Here is a 9,022-nt window from a genome sequence, read left to right as displayed (position 1 = left end):
TTTAAAATTAAACAAATATGATAGAAGATACGCTATTTTTTATCAAATCTTTATTATTCAAAATCATCAATTGCCGTATATACTTTAGCCACATTAGACAATTCCGTAAATTTTATTTAAGGAAATAATAAAGTACATTAATGATGAATTTATTGTTAGTTTAATAAAAAACTTATTATATAATTAGATGGACCAACATATGTCTCTAATGATTATAAGAATCATTATAATGATGACATGTGGTTACAAAAGAAGTTGTAATGCTTCTCAAGTAATATATAGGGGATATAAATTAGAGATATTTCTCTTTCTCATGACATGTGAAAATAGAATTTGCTGACATATGTCCTCGTATATTTTCCATGAAAACTCACAGCTTTGTTAAATCAAAAAATTATCGATGGATGTTAGACTTTTGGGGTCTGAATTTGTTTCTAAACGCCCCAAGTACTAATACTCACTACTCTCTCACAAAAAAAAAACACTCTTGTTTATACATTATCTGTGAATGATGTAGCTTGGACTATAATCTACCACCCTTTTTTTTTACAACGAAAGGCTAATCTATTATTCAAACTTGAGGTGGTCTGGATAACCAGAGACCAGAATAGAACAACCAATAAAATGAAGCTCTCTATGGAAAGATCTTGCCGTCCTAGCTAAAGAATCTGAAATCTGATTTTGCGTTCGTGGTATATGCGTAATCTTGAAGTCCGGGAAACATATCTGCAGAGTCTCTATCCTCTCCAGTTCAGTTACAAAGCTTGGTCAAGTATGGGGCTCCTTAATCTTGGCGATCAAATCCTTGTGGTCTGTTCCAAAGCTCTGACATGTCGAATATTGCAACATGCTCTCCATTGCCTATCTTAATGCTTCAACTTCTGGATGCAAGGTAGACTCTCGCCGAATATAATTCTGTGTCCCCATAAGTTGAACCTTCACCAAGTTGTCCATCCAAGTCCATCCACACCCGCTGAACTGTGCTGTACGTAGATGTCCATGATCCGTCTATCATGCATATATTACCCAAGCTTAAGACTTGAGGTTCGCGAATATTATGGTCTTGTGGATTTGATGGCACCATCTCGTTTGCATTGAACCAGGCTTGACACTCACTCTCTGCATAGTGAACTAGCTCCAAAGGATCACAGTCTATTCTCCTAAAAAGTTTACCATTTCTGGCCTTCCAAATGTACCAGATCAGCCAGGGATAAGGATCCCTATCTAAGTTTGGCTCAACCATGATGTTCTTCCTCCAGAAGAGATAATCCATATTAGCATAAATACTCGAGACAAGAAAGATATTTGGACTCGTTGGCGTCAATGATAAGGCCCAAACTTGTAGAGCTGGTGGTCATTCAAAAATTGCATGAGTAATAGATTCTTCTGGTTCTCCACATCGTGGGCAATACATGTTACGCCTTATCAAGTTCTTTGTTACTGCTAAATGGCATGTTATCAATTGCCATATAAGATGACATATTTTCTGTGGGGCTTTTAACTTCCAAGCAAAGGCTTGAAGCTTTGTTATACTGTGTTCTAGTATCTCTCCTTCTCTTCCTCATGCTTCAATAAATTACGAGCTTCCCAATATCCTGATTTGACAGTATAATGGCCATTCTTTGTGTAGTTCCAACAGAATATATCCCGATGATGAGCTGAGATTGTGGCCAAAATTCTTATGAGAGGTATATCTTGAGGAGCCACATAATTCTCCAATAGCCCAACATCCCATTCCTTTGATTCCTGATTAATAAAATTGCTGACTCTCATGTTCAGATGTATGACTGGGGCTAAGGGATGAGCCGGTCGAGCTGGTGTTGTCGGGATCCAAGGATCCTCCCAGGCCTTGACCTCATATCCTGAGTGTATCTTCTGTCTGATTCCCAATAGCAATAGCTTCCTAGCTGCTGAGATACTGGTCCATACATACGAAGAACTACTTACAGAGATTGTTCGTAAAGGCGAACTCATTATGTAGTATCTTCCCCTCAATACTTTAGCCACCAATGAATCATGGTATTGGACCAACCTCCATAGTTGTTTTGCCGGTAAAGCCACGTTAAACTCATGGATCATACGAAAGCCAATTCCACTCTCCTCTCGTGGTAAGCAGACCTTTTCCCACTTTTTTCCAATGAATTCCTCTCTTTGGAGGGTTTGAACTCCACCAAAATTGTGCAACGGCACTTGCTAGATTTTCATATATCTCCAAAGGAAGCAAAAAGGTAGACATAACATATGTCGGGAGAGCTAGATTTTCACATATCCACATAACATAATCTACCACCTTAACTAGAGCTATTAACTCTATTATATATTTTGAAATTAAAAATAGAGTTTTGAAATGAAGTCATTACAGTAGAGTAGAGGAATGTGCATACATATAAATATATATGTACGCACTAAGTATTTCATAAATTAAATATATGGATAGGGTGTTTTCAAATATGACTCAAAATTTGAAGTCAAACACAAAAATGACTCATGTTTTTTTGAAACTTTCATTTGCTATATTTACCCTAGAAGTTCGAGTTATTCATGAAAATGACATTATATTTTTCTTTTCGAAAATGAATGTTTTACTCATTCATCCTCATTTATTTATTTATTTACAACATTGTCATTGTCATCAAAATACTAACCACCATAAACAACCAATTTCAAGCTCTAAATGCACCTAAAATCAACATATATATCTTCATATCCTTATTTTTTTACACATATAAACCATTTCTTTTTCACTTTATCTCTTATTTTATCCAAAAATCCTAACTTTTTATTTCAAAAACTATAAAGCTTATTAGAGTTACTCAAGTTTATGATTCATGGTCAAGAACGATTGAGTAACTTCCATTAACAAGTTATGTGTGCTTGTAAAAGCTAAACTTGAATCTCACCGGATCTAAAATGATATTTGAATTTTTTCAGATTTGCTTCGCGAAAACTTCTCATTAGAGAAGACTTTTAGAAAAGTTTTCTGGTCAATGTATAGGTTAGTTTTGCAATTGACTTTTTGTGTGTTTTTAGAGAAGACTTCTAACTTTTCTTTGTTAACAAAAAAACCGAGAAGACGTTTCCGGAAGTCTTCTTTACTGTTAGATGAAGTCTTCTCACTGTCGTAAGAAGTCTGTGTTGGTTAGTTTTGCAATTGACAATTAATAGTTAAGAAGTCTTATCTAAAAAAAGTCAAATATAGTTAACTGCAAAAATAACCTATGCAGACTTCTTGTGCCAGTTAGAGGACTCCATGTGAACGTAAGAATTTAGAAGTCTTCTAAGAAAAAGTCAAATATCTGCAGAACTTTGGTCAATTGCAAAACTAACCTGTTTAGAAGTCTTCTCTAGTATTTTCAAGGACTTTTCAAATTCGAAAGTAAGCCAATATTTACAAAGGAAGACTTCTCTAGATCTATGATGTAGAGTTGACTTCTTAAAAAGTCTTTCTACGTAAATTTGCAATTGCAAAAACAACCTTAAAACAAATTTCTTACGAAGTCATCTCCGAGAAGACTTCTTTTATGTCAATCTTTATTAAAATTCAATTTTCTCTAACATGAAAATGACTTTTTAATATATTTTTTGTTAATTCATGTGTATTAGTCAATATTGGGGTTCTTAAGTGAAATTTATAATTTAATTGGTGATAATTATAAGGTTACGGACATTCATGTTGATTAATGTTTCTAGCTAATCCGAGAAGACTTCTTAATAAGTCTTCTACATTCATTTTTTAAAAATTTTTATTTTCAAGAGTGTTAAGTAACTTCAAGAATATGCTTTTTAACTTTCAAAAGCGTTAAGTAACTTCAGGTATATCAATTCATGTGGTTTAATGTGTCTTCTCAGATCGTAAGGTATACTTTTCAACTTTCATAAAATTTAAAATTTCAACTTTCACTTTAAATTTAATCTTCTAAGTGAGACTTATGTATTTTTTTGATCTTTGTGAAATTAAGTTTTCTTGATAATTTTTTTCTCTTAGTTTTAGTAAATTTGACTAAAATATTGTGTTATTATGTTTTGCTATAAGTGGGTAGAATGGTTAAAACGTTTTTTGCTATGTTGTATCAATAACTTCAATAATTTCAAATACTTTAGACAAAATAATATTGTAGACATCAACATATTTACCAAATTATTTTCATTAACATCTTTTCAAGTTTACAAAAGAATTCACAACTAAAAGAGTACACATAACAATCATAAAACATACCATATACACAACTACTACAAATGGAGCTTGAGACCATTCCTTGACATAGATAAGCTTGGACTGCAATAAAGTGAGATATTTTCGTTTCAGAAAAATTCTAGGGAAGTCTTCTAGCATAAAATGTATTAGAAGACTTCCAAGCAAGTTTTCTGGCATAAAATATATTTTAGAAGACTTCCGAGGAAGTATTTCAGAAATCTTCCAAATACTGATTTAGATATGAAAAAACCTGCATATCCAAAAACGCTAAATGACATCAAAACAAAGAAAAACTTCAAAATAATTTTTTATACTTAAATAATAAATAAAACCGTCAATTGAATGTCAAACTTTTTAGAATCTAACATATAAAATACACGAAAAGTACATATTCAAAATTTATAGATCTACTGTAAAAGGAGAGAAAGATGAGAACCTTGTAATAAAAAATCTGCAAACACAAGATAAATTAGTGAGAAAACATGAGAAAAAATGAGAAATGGATATAAAGTTTTGTGTTTTCATGTTCAAAGAGATTATAGAGAGGTTAGAGGGTTTTAGAGTGAAAACATTACATTTTTGTTGCAGCCATTTGAGAGGAAGAAAACGATTGTGTAAATTTTCTTTATATGTACAGACAAAAATTTAAATTAGGTTAAATATTTTCGATACAGAAGACTTCTTAAGAGAAGATATTCCAAGAAATATTCTAGACCCTAAAATCAAATAAGTAACTAAATAGCGAAACAATACTTCATTAAACTTAAACTTAACTTTTAAAGTGTTTAAATGCACAAAACTAAACACATGTATGTCAAATTTAACTGTTTTTTTTCAAGTTAAGATTTCAAAATTTAACCCTAAAATATCAATAATACTATAACATATGTTATCAAACCCTAAACGAAGGACTAACATGACTCAATCTACATTCACTCATCTATGTTGAAAACAATTCAATTTTAGTAAAAGTAAATTTACATCATTTAAAAATGTTTATAATTACATGATTTCAATTCTTTCTCCATCAAAATATTTTTTATAATTTTTTAAATTATTTTAAAGATCTTGTAAGAGAAAACTTACAAAGAAGTTTTCTCACGCAGAGGGTTATAACGGTAGAACTAAATACAAATTTTTTGTTTAGTCATAAGGGGGATCGTAGTAATTTTACTAGTTTTTTTGTTACTTTTTCATTTGATTGTATTTAGGGTACACTTTGTTAGACCCAAAAGCTTGCCTAAAAAACAATAACCCCCACACAATTTTAGAAAAAAAATCATAACATAGAGGGCTATCAATGTGATGTACTACTTGACTTCTAGACTACTAATTGTTTGCTTAAAATTTTGCTTATTTATTTTTCTAAGATTGTTTTAATTCAGCAATAAGTTACAGTCGAACCCAATTAATTATAATGTTTTAAAAGACATTTGAAACGGAAAGATGGGAGACTTGGGAAATCTCATCATTAAGCCCTGCACTCGGTTCTCGGTTCTGGTTTGGTTATTCGGTTCTAGAAGTTTAGGATCTGTTCGGTATTAAAAAAAATTGTTACGTTCCGGTTTGATTTTTGGTTCTCGATTCAGTTCAGGTAACAAAGTTATGAACCGACTAATATCCAGGATAATTAGGATCCTATTTGGTTTTGGTTCGATTCCAGGTTTTTGGTTAATTTAGGTTAAAAACATAAAATTTGAGTTTTTGGATTAAATATAAGACTTTCTTTCGGATAAAACTTTAAATAATTCAGATAATTTTAAATTTTTTGGATAAAAATTATTCTGGTAATTCGACTTTTTGGTATTTTGGTTTATAAATAGTATTTTGAATTATTTAATTATTTTAAAACTAATTATTTTTGGTGAAGGTGCACCTACTTATGAATCATTGGAAAAGCTAGAGTATCTTAAAAATAATATCTTCTTAGATCTTTTGTTTTGGTTTGTTTTTCGATCATTGACTGCTTTGCTCAATGCTTCTGCAGGTACATACGAGTGATCGTTTTAGAATCCCTTCGTCTTTTATCCTCAGCCACCTTTGCTCATCAGACGCACTCTTAAACCAGAAACCTTGCTTGGTATGTATCGTGTTGCTTTCATTAACATACAAAGGTGAAAAGGAAGGTCATCGATCTCTAATTCTCCATTTCTTTCGTCTGCAGGAGGATACAAAGGTGAAAAGGAAGGTCATCGATCTCTAATTCTCCATTTCTTTCGTCTGCAGGAGGATACAAAGGTGAAAAGGAAGGTCATCGATCTCTAATTCTCCATTTCTTTCGTCTGCAGGAGGATACAAAGGTGAAAAGGAAGGTCATCGATCTCTAATTCTCCATTTCTTTCGTCTGCAGGAGGATACAAAGGTGAAAAGGAAGGTCATCGATCTCTAATTCTCCATTTCTTTCGTCTGCAGGAGGATACAAAGGTGAAAAGGAAGGTCATCGATCTCTAATTCTCCATTTCTTTCGTCTGCAGGAGGATACAAAGGTGAAAAGGAAGGTCATAAAGTTCCAAAAGGGACTGACATTTTTATATCCGTAAGTGGTAGCTTTCTATATTCGGTTATGATTCTTTCAATGGAACCTGCTTTTGTTTATATTTTCTGTTTTTTTTTTAACATTCAGGTATACAATCTCCATAGATCTCCATACTTTTGGGATGACGTTTGAGCCTGAGAGGTTCTTAAGAACAAAGAAGAGTAATAGAATTGAAGGCTGGGTTGGTTTTGATCCATCTAGAAGCCCTGGTGCACTTTACCCCAACGAGGTCAAAATGAAAACTTGCAAATACAATATTTCCTGTTTCTGCACTTAGCTCTCTTCTGCTTTGTAACAACTAACAAGACTTGCCTTCTTTGTGTGGTGTTGTTATGATGAGAACAGATCATAGCAGACTTTGCATTTTTCCATTTGGTGGAGGGCCAAGGAATTGTATTGGAGACCAGTTTGCACTAATGGAGTCGACCGTGGCACTAGCCATATTGTTGCAGAAATTTGACGTGGAGGTGCGTGAATCGCCAGAATCTGTTGAACTCGTGAGTGGCGCTACGATCAATGCCAAAAATGGGATGTGGTGTAAACTTAAGAGAAGAACAAAATGAAATGAGAGAAGCAAGAAAACACCCTTGTGTTTTGTATTGGCGAAATAGTGAAACTTGTCACTTACAAGAGAGGGAATCAGGATGTATTATTTTGATATAATCCTATATTTAAATAGCAAATTCAAGATCTAAAGCAAGCTCCTAACCCAAAATCAAAAAAGTTTGATTAGCGGTTCATCAACGCTTCTCTTTGAGTTCTTCAGTGATCTTTGTGTTATTCAAGTTCGCTTGGAATATTCATACATCAAGCTACAAATACTCAAATACTACGGTCACGCTACCCGAATTCTCAAATTTTTTTATAACAACATAAAAGAAATGACCTAGGTGTAAGTAAAAGGAGAGAGGAACCGCAAATCTGTTTGAGAAATGTTCGACTGTTGGATAATCTGGGTTCGAGATAAAAACAATTTTGAATCAAAAATTTGTGTTGTTATAATATGTTGGAGGGAATTACACCCCTCGACAAGATCTGCCAAATAAAAGAACTCGGTCGAAGAATTCGACATCCAAGAGTTCGGCCCAAGAGCTAAATGCTCAAGAGACCGGCTCAAGGACTAGGCCCGTTAAGTTCGGCCTACGGACTCAGCCCAGCTTGCTAGGTAAAGTAGACTTTAGGGAAAACATGAGAGGGGTCCTGATATAAAGAAGAGAGGTGAGGTATGAAGAGTTGAGGCGAGACATCAGGAAGAGATATAGAGAAACACTACCACACAGACTGGTGACGAATTAGGTTTTCTCTATTTAATTTTATTCTAGCCGACTGAAAAGTATTTTTTCTGACTCACTCTCACCGAGTGTTGTTTCTTTTTCTCTCTTGTTCAAATAAACATTATAATTTTTCTCTTGATTTATTAATAAAAATCGTCTTTGAAATAACCCACAATGAATTTTTTCATCTCACTAGAATCCACCAAACTCAGATTCAACACTAGATTTTTTTTTGTGAGTGATTGTGTAACTGAGTTTTGATTGCTAATGAGTTTGTGTCATTAATATACGTAGACTTTTTGTCTAAAAAACACAATGACCAACTGGTTAGAGCTACATAGTTTTAATCTAGTCCAGTTGACATCTTTACAATATTTTTTTTTTTGTCAACCAACTACTTGCATTACTTAATTGAAACCAGTTCATACAACATTAATGAAACGAGAAATGCTTGATTTAGCTAGAGAATCAGCCTGAGAGTCTTCTAAACGCCGAATGTAAATAAAAGATAGGGGACAGAAGAGAGTGGCAAGGAATTGAATGTCTTGTAGGACACCTGCAATCTCGTTCATGTCCAGCCCTGATCGTAGGGTCGAAACAAGGACCTGAGAGTCCGAGAACACTTGGAGACACTGAAGGTTTAACTCCTTCGCCTTCCTGAGAGCTTCACGCAAAGCCAGGGCTTCCGCCATCAATGCAGAGCAAACGTGTGAGCGAGCAGAGGAGCCTCTACATAGCACTTCACCATCTGCGTTCTTTATAATCTAGGCCATGCCCCCTACGCTTGATGTTTCCTGCCATGCACCATCAATCCAACAGGAAGGGTTGAATTGAGTCTAGTACCTGCTGGTGATATTCTTTCCTGCTTTTTCTTCAGCTTCATTGCATTAGCAATCTCCCAAGCTGGAGCATCCGCTACTGCTTTTGAGATAACCTCTTCCACCTGATAGATTTTATCTTCAAAGATAAACTTGTTTCGAGCTGTCCAAAGATTCCATAGCAGCTACGGGGTGAGGG

This window comes from Brassica oleracea, chromosome C8 (assembly GCF_000695525.1).
Source record: "Brassica oleracea var. oleracea cultivar TO1000 chromosome C8, BOL, whole genome shotgun sequence".
NCBI classification, from domain to species: domain Eukaryota; kingdom Viridiplantae; phylum Streptophyta; class Magnoliopsida; order Brassicales; family Brassicaceae; genus Brassica; species Brassica oleracea.
This window is presented reverse-complemented; position numbering follows the sequence as displayed.